We start from the raw sequence: 13800 nt of genomic DNA on the forward strand, positions 1-13800 counted from the left end.
GCTTGACCTTTTGAATGAATTAGATATGTGTGTACAACAGCAATGAATTATTTAAAGAATAAGTTGAAGACATGTATGTTTAAGACATGACTTAGCGTTCAGCTAATGATTTTGATTTAAAAGTGCCACTTTATATTAACTGTGAATGTATATAATGAAACTTCAATTGATTACGATTGATATGGATTTTCTGCTGGATTTATTTCAAGTTATAACTGTTCATTTATTTAACAATGACCAATTTATTTAAGGGTGCTAAGGTTCATTTATTTTCTCTTAAAAGGTACTAATTTTATTAGCTTTTTGACTAAATGTTGTTGGCCTTGTTTTAAGTCAGGTTTTTTTGTTAGTTCTGGATCACCTACCACTCTCAACCACTAGATGGCGAGCACCACCCAACCACCGCTGCATCGCAGTAGGAATATCTGATCTTTTTGTTTCCTCGGACACACGGACCTTATATCTGGATTAAACCCTGGGGATTTTTTGTTTGTTTGCTTTTCTTTTTTTTCCGATGCGAAAGAACTTTGTGGAAATGATTTCCTTTGTGTTTTGTGATTGTATTTTTGTTATTGTTGTTTATTGTCTATATCTAATTATTAATAGCAACTAAATAATATATATAAAATATATACTGACTCAAAATATCTTAAATATATATACTTACCCAAAATTATTTTGTCTGTCAATTATTCACACACTTTGGTTCAACAGGCGGACCTATTTCTGTTTACCTTTATTTGTAGTCAGTTCCTGAGCCCCTAGTGTGTTACATAGGGGAGGGGTGGGGGCTTGTCTGTTGGGGGGATCTTGGTGGAGCTGTTTCCTTACTTGCTGTGGGGACTTTACTAAGATTGCAGTGCAAATCCGTACACACACCCACACCCACACACACACACACACACACACACACACACAATGAACTACATATGTATTAGACATAGTAATTGTAATTGACATAAAACTGGGGAACCATGTTACAGTTCTAAGTCAATTATTAGAACTCAATTACAATTCAATTAAGATCACAACGGCCACAGAATTTAGCATTTACGATTATGTCATAATTGTAATTAATGATCAATAATGCATACTTATCAGTTATGTGATTACAATTATAATTGAGCCCAACCCTGTAGAGAATATTACTGTTGCATGCCTAGTATTAATACACAGGCATAAAAGACAAGGGACATAAACAAATTATTAATTTAAAAAGTTAAAACGATGACTCATTAATTCATATTAAACGTAATGCATCACATCATAGCCGACCAATCAGATTAAACGTAATGCATCACATCATAGCCGATCAATCAGATTAAATGTAATGCATCACATCATAGCCGACCAATCAGATTAAACATAATGCATCACATCATAGCCGATCAGTCAGATTAAATGTAATGCATCACATCATAGCAGATCAATCAGATTAAATGTAATGCATCACATTATAGCCGACCAATCAGATTAAACGTAATGCATCACATCATAGCCGATCAATCAGATTAAATGTAATGCATCACATCATAGCCGATCAATCAGATTAAACGTAATGCATCACATCATAGCCGATCAATCAGATTAAGCGTAATGCATCACATCATAGCAGATCAATCAGATTAAATGTAATGCATCACATCATAGCCGATCAATCAGATTAAAAGTAATGCATCACATCATAGCCGATCAATCAGATTAAGCGTAATGCATCACATCATAGCAGATCAATCAGATTAAATGTAATGCATCACATCATAGCCGATCAATCAGATTATACGTAATGCATCACATCATAGCCGATCAATCAGATTAAGCGTAATGCATCACATCATAGCTGATCAATCAGATTAAACGTAATGCATCACATCATAGCCGATCAATCAGATTAAATGTAATGCATCACATCATAGCCGATCAATCAGATTAAACGTAATGCATCACATCATAGCCGATCAGATTAAATGTAATGCATCACATCATAGCCGATCAATCAGATTTAACGTAATGCATCACATCATAGCCGATCAATCAGATTTAACGTAATGCATCACATCATAGCAGATCAATCAGATTAAATGTAATGCATCACATCATAGCCGATCAATCAGATTAAACGTAATGTACGGCACCAAAACAGCGTTGAATGGAGGTTATTTTCTCAGTTTTAGAGTTCATAAATGTATCTATACTATATAACCTGAGAATTTATTGATTTTGATTTGAATTAATTAATGTTGTTTTATTTTATTAATAATTGTACATTCTTACAAAGCTTTTATACAGATGCCTTTGTGGAAAATAAATAAAGTTGTAATTGTGGTAGATTTGGTCTCTTCCTTTTTAAGTTTCTACATGAGATGTTTATGTATGCAAGGGACCCGTACCAAGATTTATTACCAAAAATAAACATTGTACTTGAGTACAATTTAAATCAAGTAACATTAACTTCTTCTACTTTAGTAAATATATCAGCACTCTTTATACCTCAGTGTTTCACTTATAGTGACCCGTGTAGTAGTGAGTAACGTACTTACTGTAAATAATCAGGCTGACAGACGAGTGATGAGAGATTCATGGAAAACAGAAAAAAAAGAAACAGGAGGAAAAATTAGTGAAAAGAGCTTTTGTGAATTTTTTTCTGTTTTTTGTGAATTTTTTTTTTAAATGATCAAGATACTTGGAAATCTGACGGGAACATCCATCTTATGGCGACTCCTGCTGCACGCTCTGACTCTGTACCCATCACGGTTATTTTCATCAGTCTGTTGATCGTATCTATAGCAACCAGGGGTGGAAAGAGAACAGAAAAAGTCTACTTAAGTAGAAGTACTGTTACTTTGATGACATTTTACTTAAGTCGAAGTAAAGTTACTAATCAAGTAAAAGTAAAAAGTTGATCATTTAAAATGTACTCAGAGTAAAAGTTCTCTCCCATGCAATAAAAAAGTACAAAAAATGTGTACAAAGATCAAACTAGGTTCTTTTTTATTATTATTATTATTATTATAGAACACCATTTCAAAATAATGTGCATGAGAACAAGACATGGTGTGGCTAACCTGGATAAATAAAACAATTCAATGAGGTAAGTGTTTGTGTCAATACATCCAATGTGTCAGAACATCTAATAAAACATTTTCTAGTAAGAAAACTATTCCTATCTTTAGGAATCTCTGAAAGCAAGAAATGCTGACAGTATGTTATATAAAGTCTATAAAACATTCTAGGTGGAATGTCAAAAACTTAGTATTTATGCATTTAAAACAAACTGTCTCATAAACAGATTACATTGATTATGCATAACCATCAAAGAAAACATAAATAAAATGCTTAATGAAATGATGAGGTAATAGTGCTTGTGTCAGTGCAGACATTTACAGTAACAGAACCAAGCTCAAGGTAAGTGTTTCACCACTTCAACAAAGTGGATGAAAGATGTACGACCCCTTATTCTAACGTAATATCTGAAAGCTATGATTTACACAGATGGCAGTAGAACCCATCTGGTGACACTCCCACGATGGAACCTGGAAGTAGAACCCGTCTTGTGCCTCATGCTGGTGTCCATGGACAGTCACATACTGACCAACTTGTAAAAAAATAAAAAATGATTGTATTTCATATTTCTGACCATCATCTCTGTCATTTAATTTAGAAAATTAAGTGTTGGACATTTTCTGATATCAGCAAAAGCTAATGTTATCTCCCAAGAACAGCATGCTTTTATATCTGCAAACAAAATAGAATTTTGTTAATCTTACATTTCATTTTTTTAATCCCAGTTTGAAACCTAAATTAAGGAGTTTAGCCAACAAACAGTATTTCCTGTTTTTATTTTTCTCTAGAGTAAAAATCTGAAATGTTAAGTTTTGTTTAACAATCTTTAATATCACTTGTTTAGTTTCATGTTAATGTTTTCATGTATTTACAATAAAGGTTTTATTTTAAACTTTAATGCTTATTTTGAGCTAAATAATTCAACTATTTTGTAAAGTCAAAATGTTTCTTTTCTTTCAATATTGTGAGTTCATCTTTTTATTCCTACTGTTGACTTTATGTGGAGAACGATTAAAAACTCAGACTTTCTCAAATTCAGCCAAACATTGCAGAGTTCTGTTCATCCTCTCAACCTCATCCATCTTATTTAAGTTGTAGTGAGTTGTATTTCACAGTTTCAGGGTGATCAATATGTTGTATTACTGCAATATGTTCAATCAAGACTTAGACTTTCTTTATTGTCATTAAAACTTAAACTTTACAGTACAGATAACAAAATGTGGTTGCATTGGCTCGTATTGCAGGATAAAAAAACAGCAGCAACATAACAACAAATTTACATAACAACAAATTTACATAACAAATGTTTGGTCGACTTGTTTTTTTAAAACAAAGAGGAAATAGATTTATTACTAAAAATGCCAGTAGGCTAAATGATTAGATAAATCAAACAAGTGATAATTCTGAATAAGATGTTTTTTTATGTGCTAACAGATTATTGTTATTTTTTTCCATTATATATTATTCCTCAACAGGTCAAATTCAGTGAAAAATTCCCATGTAGGGCTAAACTGTATATGACATTACATTATGATGTTTTTTAAGTGTGGAGGAGTAGGGGGTGCATGGCTTTAGGTTCAAAGTCTGAAGGTGTTTTCAACTGTGAAAAGTTTAGAAACCACTGTCCTATGGAATATTTTGGATTTTCATGCCCATGGTTGTGAGTTCGAGTCCCCGTGAGCAGATTTTCTGTGTTTATTTTTTGCTCAACAATTTTTTCATTTGAAAAAACCTTTACACAGGCCATTTTTATGAATTCACTTAGTTGATACAGTTTCATTTGGTTGTTGTAATGTAACTAGTGTATTCACTTACAAAGGTCCACAACTGTAACTGTAAAAGTGAAACTTGCTGAAATAAAACTACAAACAAGTTGTCATCAGTCTAAAAAACAAAGAGCTACAGGTAGATGTGAAACTAAATAAAATAAACTCAAACCCTGTAGCAGTCATGTAACAAATCAATCAACAATTCTTGTTGAGAATTATTATTATTATTCTGGATCAAGTGGAAACAGAAAATATAAAAAAAAGTAGTTATATTTTTAATTTGTTTATAATGTAGGGAAGCTATTTTATACATAAATGTAACTGAAGTCTAAAGCCACAAAAATGGCACCACTTTAAAAAGAAAATAGACTAATAAAAGACCTCTTTACATGGAGTATAAGACAAAAGAACAATGAAATGTAGCGCTCTTGCTCCCTCTAATTCTTTGAGCAAGGCTCTGGGACTCTTTAATAAATAGTATTGAATTTTTAATTAGCCTATCCCAACCGCAGATCTATTAAGATAAAATAGAAACAGGAAAAACACATGCCCATTAAATATTTCACCACAAATAATAAATACCAAAAGTAGGGATTAATAATGCTTTATATCAAACTTATTATTTTCTTTTTGAATTAACCAAACATAAAAAAAATCACTGTTTAGACAATCAAAGATTTAGGTAAGGTAAAAATAAAACACTCACAAAATGTGGGCCCACTGTAATAAAATAAAACAAAATAAACCCTGAAAAAGCCAGCATATAAAAATAAAACAAGTTCAGGCCTGTATTTCAGGGTGTTCTCCTTCCCTCACTTCCACACTGATGGAAAATGGCGGATCTCCGTGGTGCATTCAAGGTCCAAACTCTCCACGTGGTGTTAGCTCCTCCAACGGTGAAAATCCTCTCTCCGACAGCAGCAGTCCACTTCACACCACACCAGCCTAGTTTCTCCTCTCGTTTCCCGAGCAGGACAGGTGGATGGCTGATGGACGCCGTAGCACTGAATCACTCTGCTGGACAAGCTAAGCTAAATGCTAACAGGCTAATGTTCATCCGTCGGTCTGACGTACAACTCTCACACAGAGTCCGCTCAGTAGACTGTGTCGGGTTGACAATCTCACGTCCTCTTCTGTGTGGCTGGTCCTCTAAAACATGAACTCTGAACATGGACTTCCTTTTTTCTTTTCTCTCTCAACTTTATCTGCTCTGTCTCCTTTTCTTTCTCTTCTTTCTCCATTCCTCTTCTTCTCTCTACACCTTCCGTGGCTCTTCATTTCCTCCACAGCACCTCCTCTGGTCACTTTTGGTCACTACACATATACTCTTCAAACCAAACAAAACATATTCTTCACCTTATACAATTGGTTTAGTTTACATACAAAAATAAACATTCCTTTTCAAGTAACAGAAAAATACACGTTTTCAAATGTTCAGAAATTAATAAAACAAATAACCTCCTTAATCAGTGAACATCTTCTAACATTTACTAACACCCAAGCTTTTTTTTTACTGGGCTACAGAAACTTTGGACAGTTTAGAATCCTTAAATCTGTTAAAGTAAAAGTACCACAAGTATTAAAAAAACTGTGATAGCAAATAAAATGATCTTTAAACTTTTGTTCCTAATGTATGTAATTGTGATCCGTCTATGTACAACAATGATAATACCTAATGCATTAATCTGACAAACTATAGTTATTAATCATGTTCCAAATGATATGAACCCAGAAAAGGTAGTGTCATCATCTCCTCCAACCAAACCTTATCCCCCAAAATAATACTCATAGAAAGTACATATTGAAAATACTAGTTAATTACAGTGTTTAAGTGGATTAAATTAAAGCAGAATTAAGTGTTTACAAGATAGAGGAATTATTTAATTCAGAAATGAAATTGGAATAAACCAGCCACCTAATTCAGATTTAGGTTTAATTTGGAATTCAGTTTGCATTAGGAATTAAATGTTTACAAGGTGAGTTTAAAGATGATTTAACTTTTATTCTGAATTAAAGAGGAATTAAAGCTCAAATGTAAACGTGGCCAGTGACAAAGAAAAAAAAAAAAAAAACTAAGTTGATTGAATAAATAAAAGTACTGAGTAATAATGACATCAGTGGAAATGTAAAATTATCCACTAAAAATAATACTCAAGTAAAATTTCAGTACATTAACTAAATTTGTTCACACTGTATGTATACATGTACAACATAGGAAACAGTTTGTTGACATTACTTGAAAGTGAACGGTTGCCGTGGCAGCAAGATGAAAGAGCCTCAAACATAACTAAATCTTCAGTTGCTTTTCTCACTGCAAGTGGAGAAGTAGCAAAAACTCTCTCTGAGTAACTTTGTAACAAAAAGTAAAACAAACATTTTTGTGAAGTTTGAAAGGTTAAATAGTAAAGACCTGAGTGAGGAATGGCTGCTACAGGTAAGACACAATTTACAGACATAATATGAAGATTCATTTTAATCTGCTAGGATGAAAGAACACTGTAGTTATTGAAGGAATCACTAGATTTTATTTCAATAAATAAATAGATAACAGTATTGATTATCCTTAGAAAATACATTATATTTTAAAACTATTTTCCTTCAAAAATAAGTTTAATATCTTATGTAGATGATAGTGTTTGAAGCAGTTTGAGAGCTTTCAGAGCCAAAGGTGTGTGTATGTAATACATAAAATAAGGGTGTTTGATTTCAATATTTACAGAATAGATGTGATATATCAGGAGGATCTTCAGACTATTTATTACTACTTAATATGTTTTTACTGTAAAAAGTAACATGGCTCATACTGTGAGTGTACCAACAGAAAATGAGGATGTCCTACACATGCAGTCAATGCAGAGACAGGACTTCACATATGAATCAGATTTACAGGCCTACTATTTTTATTTGAACCCAAACTTTAGAAGTGACAGAACAAGATGTGATTTCCATGTTTATGTGGGTCTTAGTGTTGAAATAGTGAATGCATTGATGAGTGTGACAGACTAAATGTATTATAGAACTGGGATAACCCATATGAGAATCAACTGAAACTATTTATTATCAGAAAATAAGCTATTTCAAAAAACTAAGCTGACAGGAGAGAAAAAGTTCAGAGTAATAATAAGGGCATCAATAGAAATGTAGTGTGAAAAATATATATATATACTCAAGTAAAGTACATATACTTAAAAATATTAGTTAAGTATATTAACTAAATTTGTTCACACTGTATGTATACATGTACAACATAGGAAACAGTTTGTTGACATTACTTGAAAGTGAACAGTTGCCGTGGCAGCAAGATGAAAGAGAATCAAACAAAACTAAATCTTCAGTTGCTTCTCACTACAAGTGGTTCAGTAGTAAAATATCTCTGAGTGTCTTTGTATCAAAAAGTAAAACAAACATTTTTGTGAAGTTTGAAAGGTTAAATAGTAAAGACCTGAGTGAGGAATGGCTGCTACAGGTAAGACACAATTTACAGACAAAATATGAAGATTCATTTTAATCTGCTAGGATGAAAGAACACTGTAGTCATTGAAGGAATCACTAGATTTCCTTAATTAAGTACAGATTATCATTAGAAAATATGTTTACTCTGGTTTTAACATATTAAAAACATTTTTCCTTGAAAAATAAGTTCAATATTATATATATATTTAAATCTGTTCATTTTAACATTTGAATTGGATAATTTGTGTGTGTGTGTGTGTGTGTGTGTGTGTGTGTGTGTGTGTGTGTGTGTGTGTGTGTGTGTGCGTGTGTGTGTGTGTGTCCCAAAATCAGATGCTGAGTCAGTGTGACAATAACAACGTTTATTTAAAGGTCACATGTTACGCTAAATTAACTTTTCTGTGCTTTAAACATGATAAAGTGTTATTAGGGCTTCATACACATGTCCTAAATATAGTTTTTAATTAATTCCCTCAATCGTTAGTTAGAGGGTGATTTGCTCCTTTCTTACTACAGGGTGAGCCCAAACACCTCACTACATTTTGATGACTCGTTCCCACTTTGATGACGAATTTGACTCAGCACTGAGCTGGAGAAGCCACGCCTCCAGGAAGCTCTCTGTCGTGATTGACATGTAAACAGACACGTGTTTATAAAGCAGCATGAGCTCGGCTATGGATTTCAATATGTATTTCAATAAATTAACGGCCATTTTGAGAAAAATGGCCATAAGGACCACTAGGGGAGGTTGCTGAGGTGGATCCACATCCTAAAATAATCAGTAGTGTTCATGCCATCTATGTGCCAAGTTTCATGCTTTTAACCCAAAGTGCACGATTCTACCAACAATTCTTCCTTAACCGCCCACTACTGGTACTGATCCAGGATCTGTGGTGGAGAACATGACCTGACTTTAATCAATAATTTTTTTTTTTTTTTTTTTTTTTTTTTTTCTTCTTGCTTCTCTCGACGAGGACAGTCGCACTCTCTGTTTCTCCCTCCCTTCCTTTCTGATCTCTCCCAGCTGCTGCTTTGTCTGGTCTTGTGAGCCTAACAAGAGCCTCTCTCTGTAACTCATCCAAAACCGGAATAATGGAATTAATTAGTTGGTCTCTCAGTGCTATCGATCAGATTTTTTCGACGAAAAGAACCGGGGGTGGTGAACCCGCATGTCCAAGCTGGACGTTTGCGGCTGGATACACCCTTGACCCTTGGAACAAGTGGCGAGTTGTGTGTCTGTCCATCCTTTCCGTGGAAGACGTGGAGGACATCTACATGATTGGAATAATGATAGTAGGCATGCTGCTGATCGGAGCTGGTGGCTTCCTAATCTATCGAAAAGTCCGTACTACGCTGGCGACTGTTTTGGAAAAGCTGCCAGTGATTTCTGAAGGATGTAGCAGGGCTCTGAACACTCAGACTCATGTGTTGATCGATATCAAAAGCAAGCAAGAGCTGCTTTTGGATCGTCTACGCGTTATGGATAACAACTGGGAGAAGTTGGAGACCCGGCTTGGAAGTGGAAACTAGGCCATTCATTGGATTACAGCAGAGAGACCCAGGACAGAAGGCTATTGGAAATTGACATAGCCTGTATCAAATCACATTGCTTATCTCCCTTTCGGCTCCCCAGCCAGCCAAGGCTAAAGCCAAGGTTGTCTCAACTCTTATCACCAGGAAGTTTCTGCAGACGGCGGCTCTTACCCCCACTCCCTCCCCCCGCTCCTTCCCTACATTCCCACCTGGAACTGTTGATGCTGAACTTTTCCACACGTCATCTGGTTGTCAGTAACGCAGCTACAGGTCCTCAACTTCAAATGCCTCGTTGGCCATCTTTCCCCACCTCCCATCCACAGCTGCTTGGAGGCATGGTTGCAGCGCCCATTGGCAGCACGCCCATGTCCCCAAACGGCTGGAATCCTGCTGTTCTTCCCACCTGACCCCCTCCCCCAGCCAACCTCCCACCCAACCCTTCCCACATGCCTTGTCTCGAGTTGTTTGACTGTGTCATGCTTACATTTATGTTTGCAGAGGCGGTTTTTTTTTTCCTGGTTTCACACTGTTTTCTCTGTTTAGGGAAATCAGTTTCAAACTGGCAGTTTTTTATTTCCCCTCACCCCTCCTCTCCTCCTGTTGTTGATCCCTTTTTCACCTAAATATGTGGGCGCCGCAAAAGGCTGCTCCGGTGTGTTGATGTGTCTTCTTTCACTGCAACTACCAAGTCAAATTCCTCGTATTGTTCTAAACTGTACCTGGTCAATAAAGCTGATTCTGATTCTGATTCTGATAAGTTCAGGGATATTTTGTTTTCTGTTTTATTCACACAAATGATTCATTTTTTTTTAAAATTTCATTTATTTAGAAATATTCTAGAAATATATTACAAATACATTTAAACAAAAAACATTTTTTTTTATTTTATATGTAATATAAAGATGTATGAGAGCAGCATTAATATCAACATATTTCCCCTCAGGGATCAATAGTTTACTGAATCTGATCAGGTTTATCGATTAAGTTTGATCAACTTAATTTAAATTAAGCTAATTTAAATGATCCTGATGACATCATTCCAGACTATAATGATTAAACAAAAACAAATGCATCAGTTATTTCACCACTAGAGGGCAGAATATTGTACAGTATTAGAAGCTATCAAGTTATCATGAACCTATGATGTTTCAGACTCTACAATCCCTGTCATCGTTGGTCTCGTCCACAACAACAGAACAACTGCAGCTCTTCACCAGAAATGGCCGTAGCTTCACAGACACATAAACGTTACGTGGGAACTGGTCTGCTCAGTATTTTGGTAGTTTAGACGTGTTTCAGGTGGACGCTTCAACATGTTGTTTAGCTCAGGACCAGGAGGGGTGCTGGGGTGCACCAAATGAACGGTCCCCTTTAACATTTCCCTTTACCTCACGATGACAGCGTTTCATTCACATTATGTCACTTTCTGCATTTAACAGTGGATTTTATTTTTATTGGTTGATTCTGTCATTCTGTCTATGATTCTATTAACACAGATATTATAGGACCATAATTAGCCAATCATGAGCTCATTACAAGTTGTTCATTAATCCTGTAAGAACAAAGTCAAACCTCAAAGTCAAACTGTTTCCACTGAAGACCTTCATTTACAAATCCATGGGAATTTAAATTATTCAGCCACAAAATCTAAATATTTTCCTCCACGTCATGTGATCTCTGAACAAAATGATCATTTTAGTCAATTTCAAAGTGATAACACTGCAAAGGATGAATGAATATTTCTAGATCCTTCATGTTCATTCTGTCTCTTCTATCCTTCAGGTGGAGCTGATTCTATGCTGATGTTACAGGTGAATGGAGGATTGTGGAACCACTCAGCCGTGACAGCAAATATGGTGAGAAATGAGTGGATTGAAGTTTGGTTGCTGACGTCCATGTGGATGTGGATGAACAGCCACTGTTCTTTCTAGGAACACATTTAGAAACAAATGTTTGTTTGGTTCCTTCTCTGTGTTTAATCTCTAACTGTTCTACAGGACTCTGGAAGCCAGAACAAAGTGACACCTCAACGTTCTCAGGACAATGAAGCTCAGCCACAACAAAGAAACAAATCTAAGAGAAAAACTTCAGAGCAAAGAGTTCAACAGCAGAGCCAAGCTGGAGTTAAAGCTAAACATACATGTGATCAGTGTGGGAAGGCCTTTACCAGGAAATCAAACCTCAATAGACATCAAAGAATCCATTCTGGAGAAAAGCCATTTAGCTGTGACCAGTGTGGAAAGGCTTATGCCCAGAAATCAACCATCACTATACATCAAAGAATCCATTCTGGAGAAAAGCCATTTAGCTGTGACCAGTGTGGAAAGGCTTATGCCCAGAAATCAACCCTCACTATACATCAAAGAATCCATTCTGGAGAAAAACTCTTCATCTGTGACGAGTGTGGAAAAGCTTTTGCTCAGAAAGTGAACCTGAAGAACCATCAGCTTGTTCACAGTGGAGAGAAACCTCACATGTGTGATGAATGTGGAAAGACTTTTAGTCAATCTGGAGCCCTCAGTCAACATGTTCTCATTCATCGTGGAATCAAAGCTCACAGATGTGAACAGTGTGGAAAGACTTTCACACATAGATCAAATTTAACTCTGCACATGCAGACTCACTCCAGAACAGAGTTGTATCACTGTGACCACTGTGGGAAAAGATATAAACATAAACAAACCCTCATCATCCACCTGAGATCTCACACTGGACATGAAGTGTGTCCCTGTGACCAGTGTGACAAAGTTTTTATAACATATCACCAGTTAAAACAACACCAAACCAGCCACTCATCAGAAAGACCTCATAAATGTGACACATGTGGAAAATCTTACAAGAGGAAATCTGACCTTATTCTCCACCAACAAGTTCATGAGAAGAATGTTTTCTGATGTGATGAGTGTGGGAAGACCTTCAGCACTTCATCTGTTCTCCACTCACATCTCTGTGTGGATGGAGACATGGAGCAGGAATCATCTTCAGATCCCAGCGACACACGGATGGTGACGACACCTTCTGGTTCCAGTGTTGGACTGAAGAACCCAGAGATCAGGCTGCACAGGATTCCAACATAAACCTGCTGTCAGCTGGAAAATGGACACCAACAGTTCAGGAAGTTGTTGATCTGGTCTGGTTAAATAAATAAATGTGACACATTGATTCCAGTGCTCTTTGTTTTTTTTTTACACTGTGATTTTCTTCATTTGAATCATCACTGAAAAAGTACAAATATCAGGTAATTTAAAAAAGAAAATATCAAGAAAATCTCTGGTTTTAATTTTCCATTTTAAACTACATTATAATTGTCATGTATTTGTTTGAGATGTGCTCTTGTATTAATATGTACTTTAAGATTTAAAGTAGCAGTTAATGTAGTCTACCATCAAGTATCTTTATTTGTTCTGGTTTGCAGACCGGACATTTCAAAAGGTCAGTCAAAATAATAACAGAAGATACTTATTTAATCACTTTATGAAAATAAAAAAACAGTAGTATATATTGAATTATTTCAAAGTGTAATAAATGCAGCTTTTTAAAAAGGAAAATAATTTACTATAATGTACATTATACTGTTGTCATGTTTGTACTCACCTTCAAAAATTAAGAATTAAAAAAACTAAACTTAGACTTTAGATAAACATATTAGAAAAAGACCATTTAAGAATTACATATTTTATTGTGTAATATCCCTTCATGCACCATTATCTTCCCTCTTTCTCACTGTACTGTGTACAGGACCATGTGTGTGTAAATATCTCCGATTGTTTATTACCCTGTTTATTTATCTACTGCTGCTAAAACACTGCACATTTCCTCTTTGTGGAACAAATAAAGGTTATATTGTATAACCTAAATGTAAAGCTTAATGATAAATGAAAAATAAACAGGTACAAAAATATAGAAATTTACTTGTGCAAACACTGCAAAAAAAAATCACTGATTCCATTCACACATCTTAACTACAAGTGTTAAATAGTTG

At 35.2% G+C, this 13800-nt stretch overlaps 1 long non-coding RNA gene across 1 annotated transcript; it reads right to left on the bottom strand.

Moving 5' to 3' along the window:
* Positions 1-400: 400 nt before the first annotated feature.
* On the bottom strand, positions 401-5813 carry LOC114459062 (uncharacterized). The gene is made up of 4 exons (XR_003673205.1): positions 5649-5813; positions 2684-2781; positions 2541-2554; positions 401-848 (listed from the first exon to the last, which is right to left on the bottom strand). It is a non-coding gene; the product is annotated as an uncharacterized LOC114459062 (long non-coding RNA).
* Positions 5814-13800: the final 7987 nt, after the last annotated feature.

The sequence above is a fragment of the Gouania willdenowi genome, unplaced genomic scaffold, assembly GCF_900634775.1.
Source record: "Gouania willdenowi unplaced genomic scaffold, fGouWil2.1 scaffold_246_arrow_ctg1, whole genome shotgun sequence".
Taxonomy (NCBI): Eukaryota; Metazoa; Chordata; class Actinopteri; order Blenniiformes; family Gobiesocidae; genus Gouania; species Gouania willdenowi.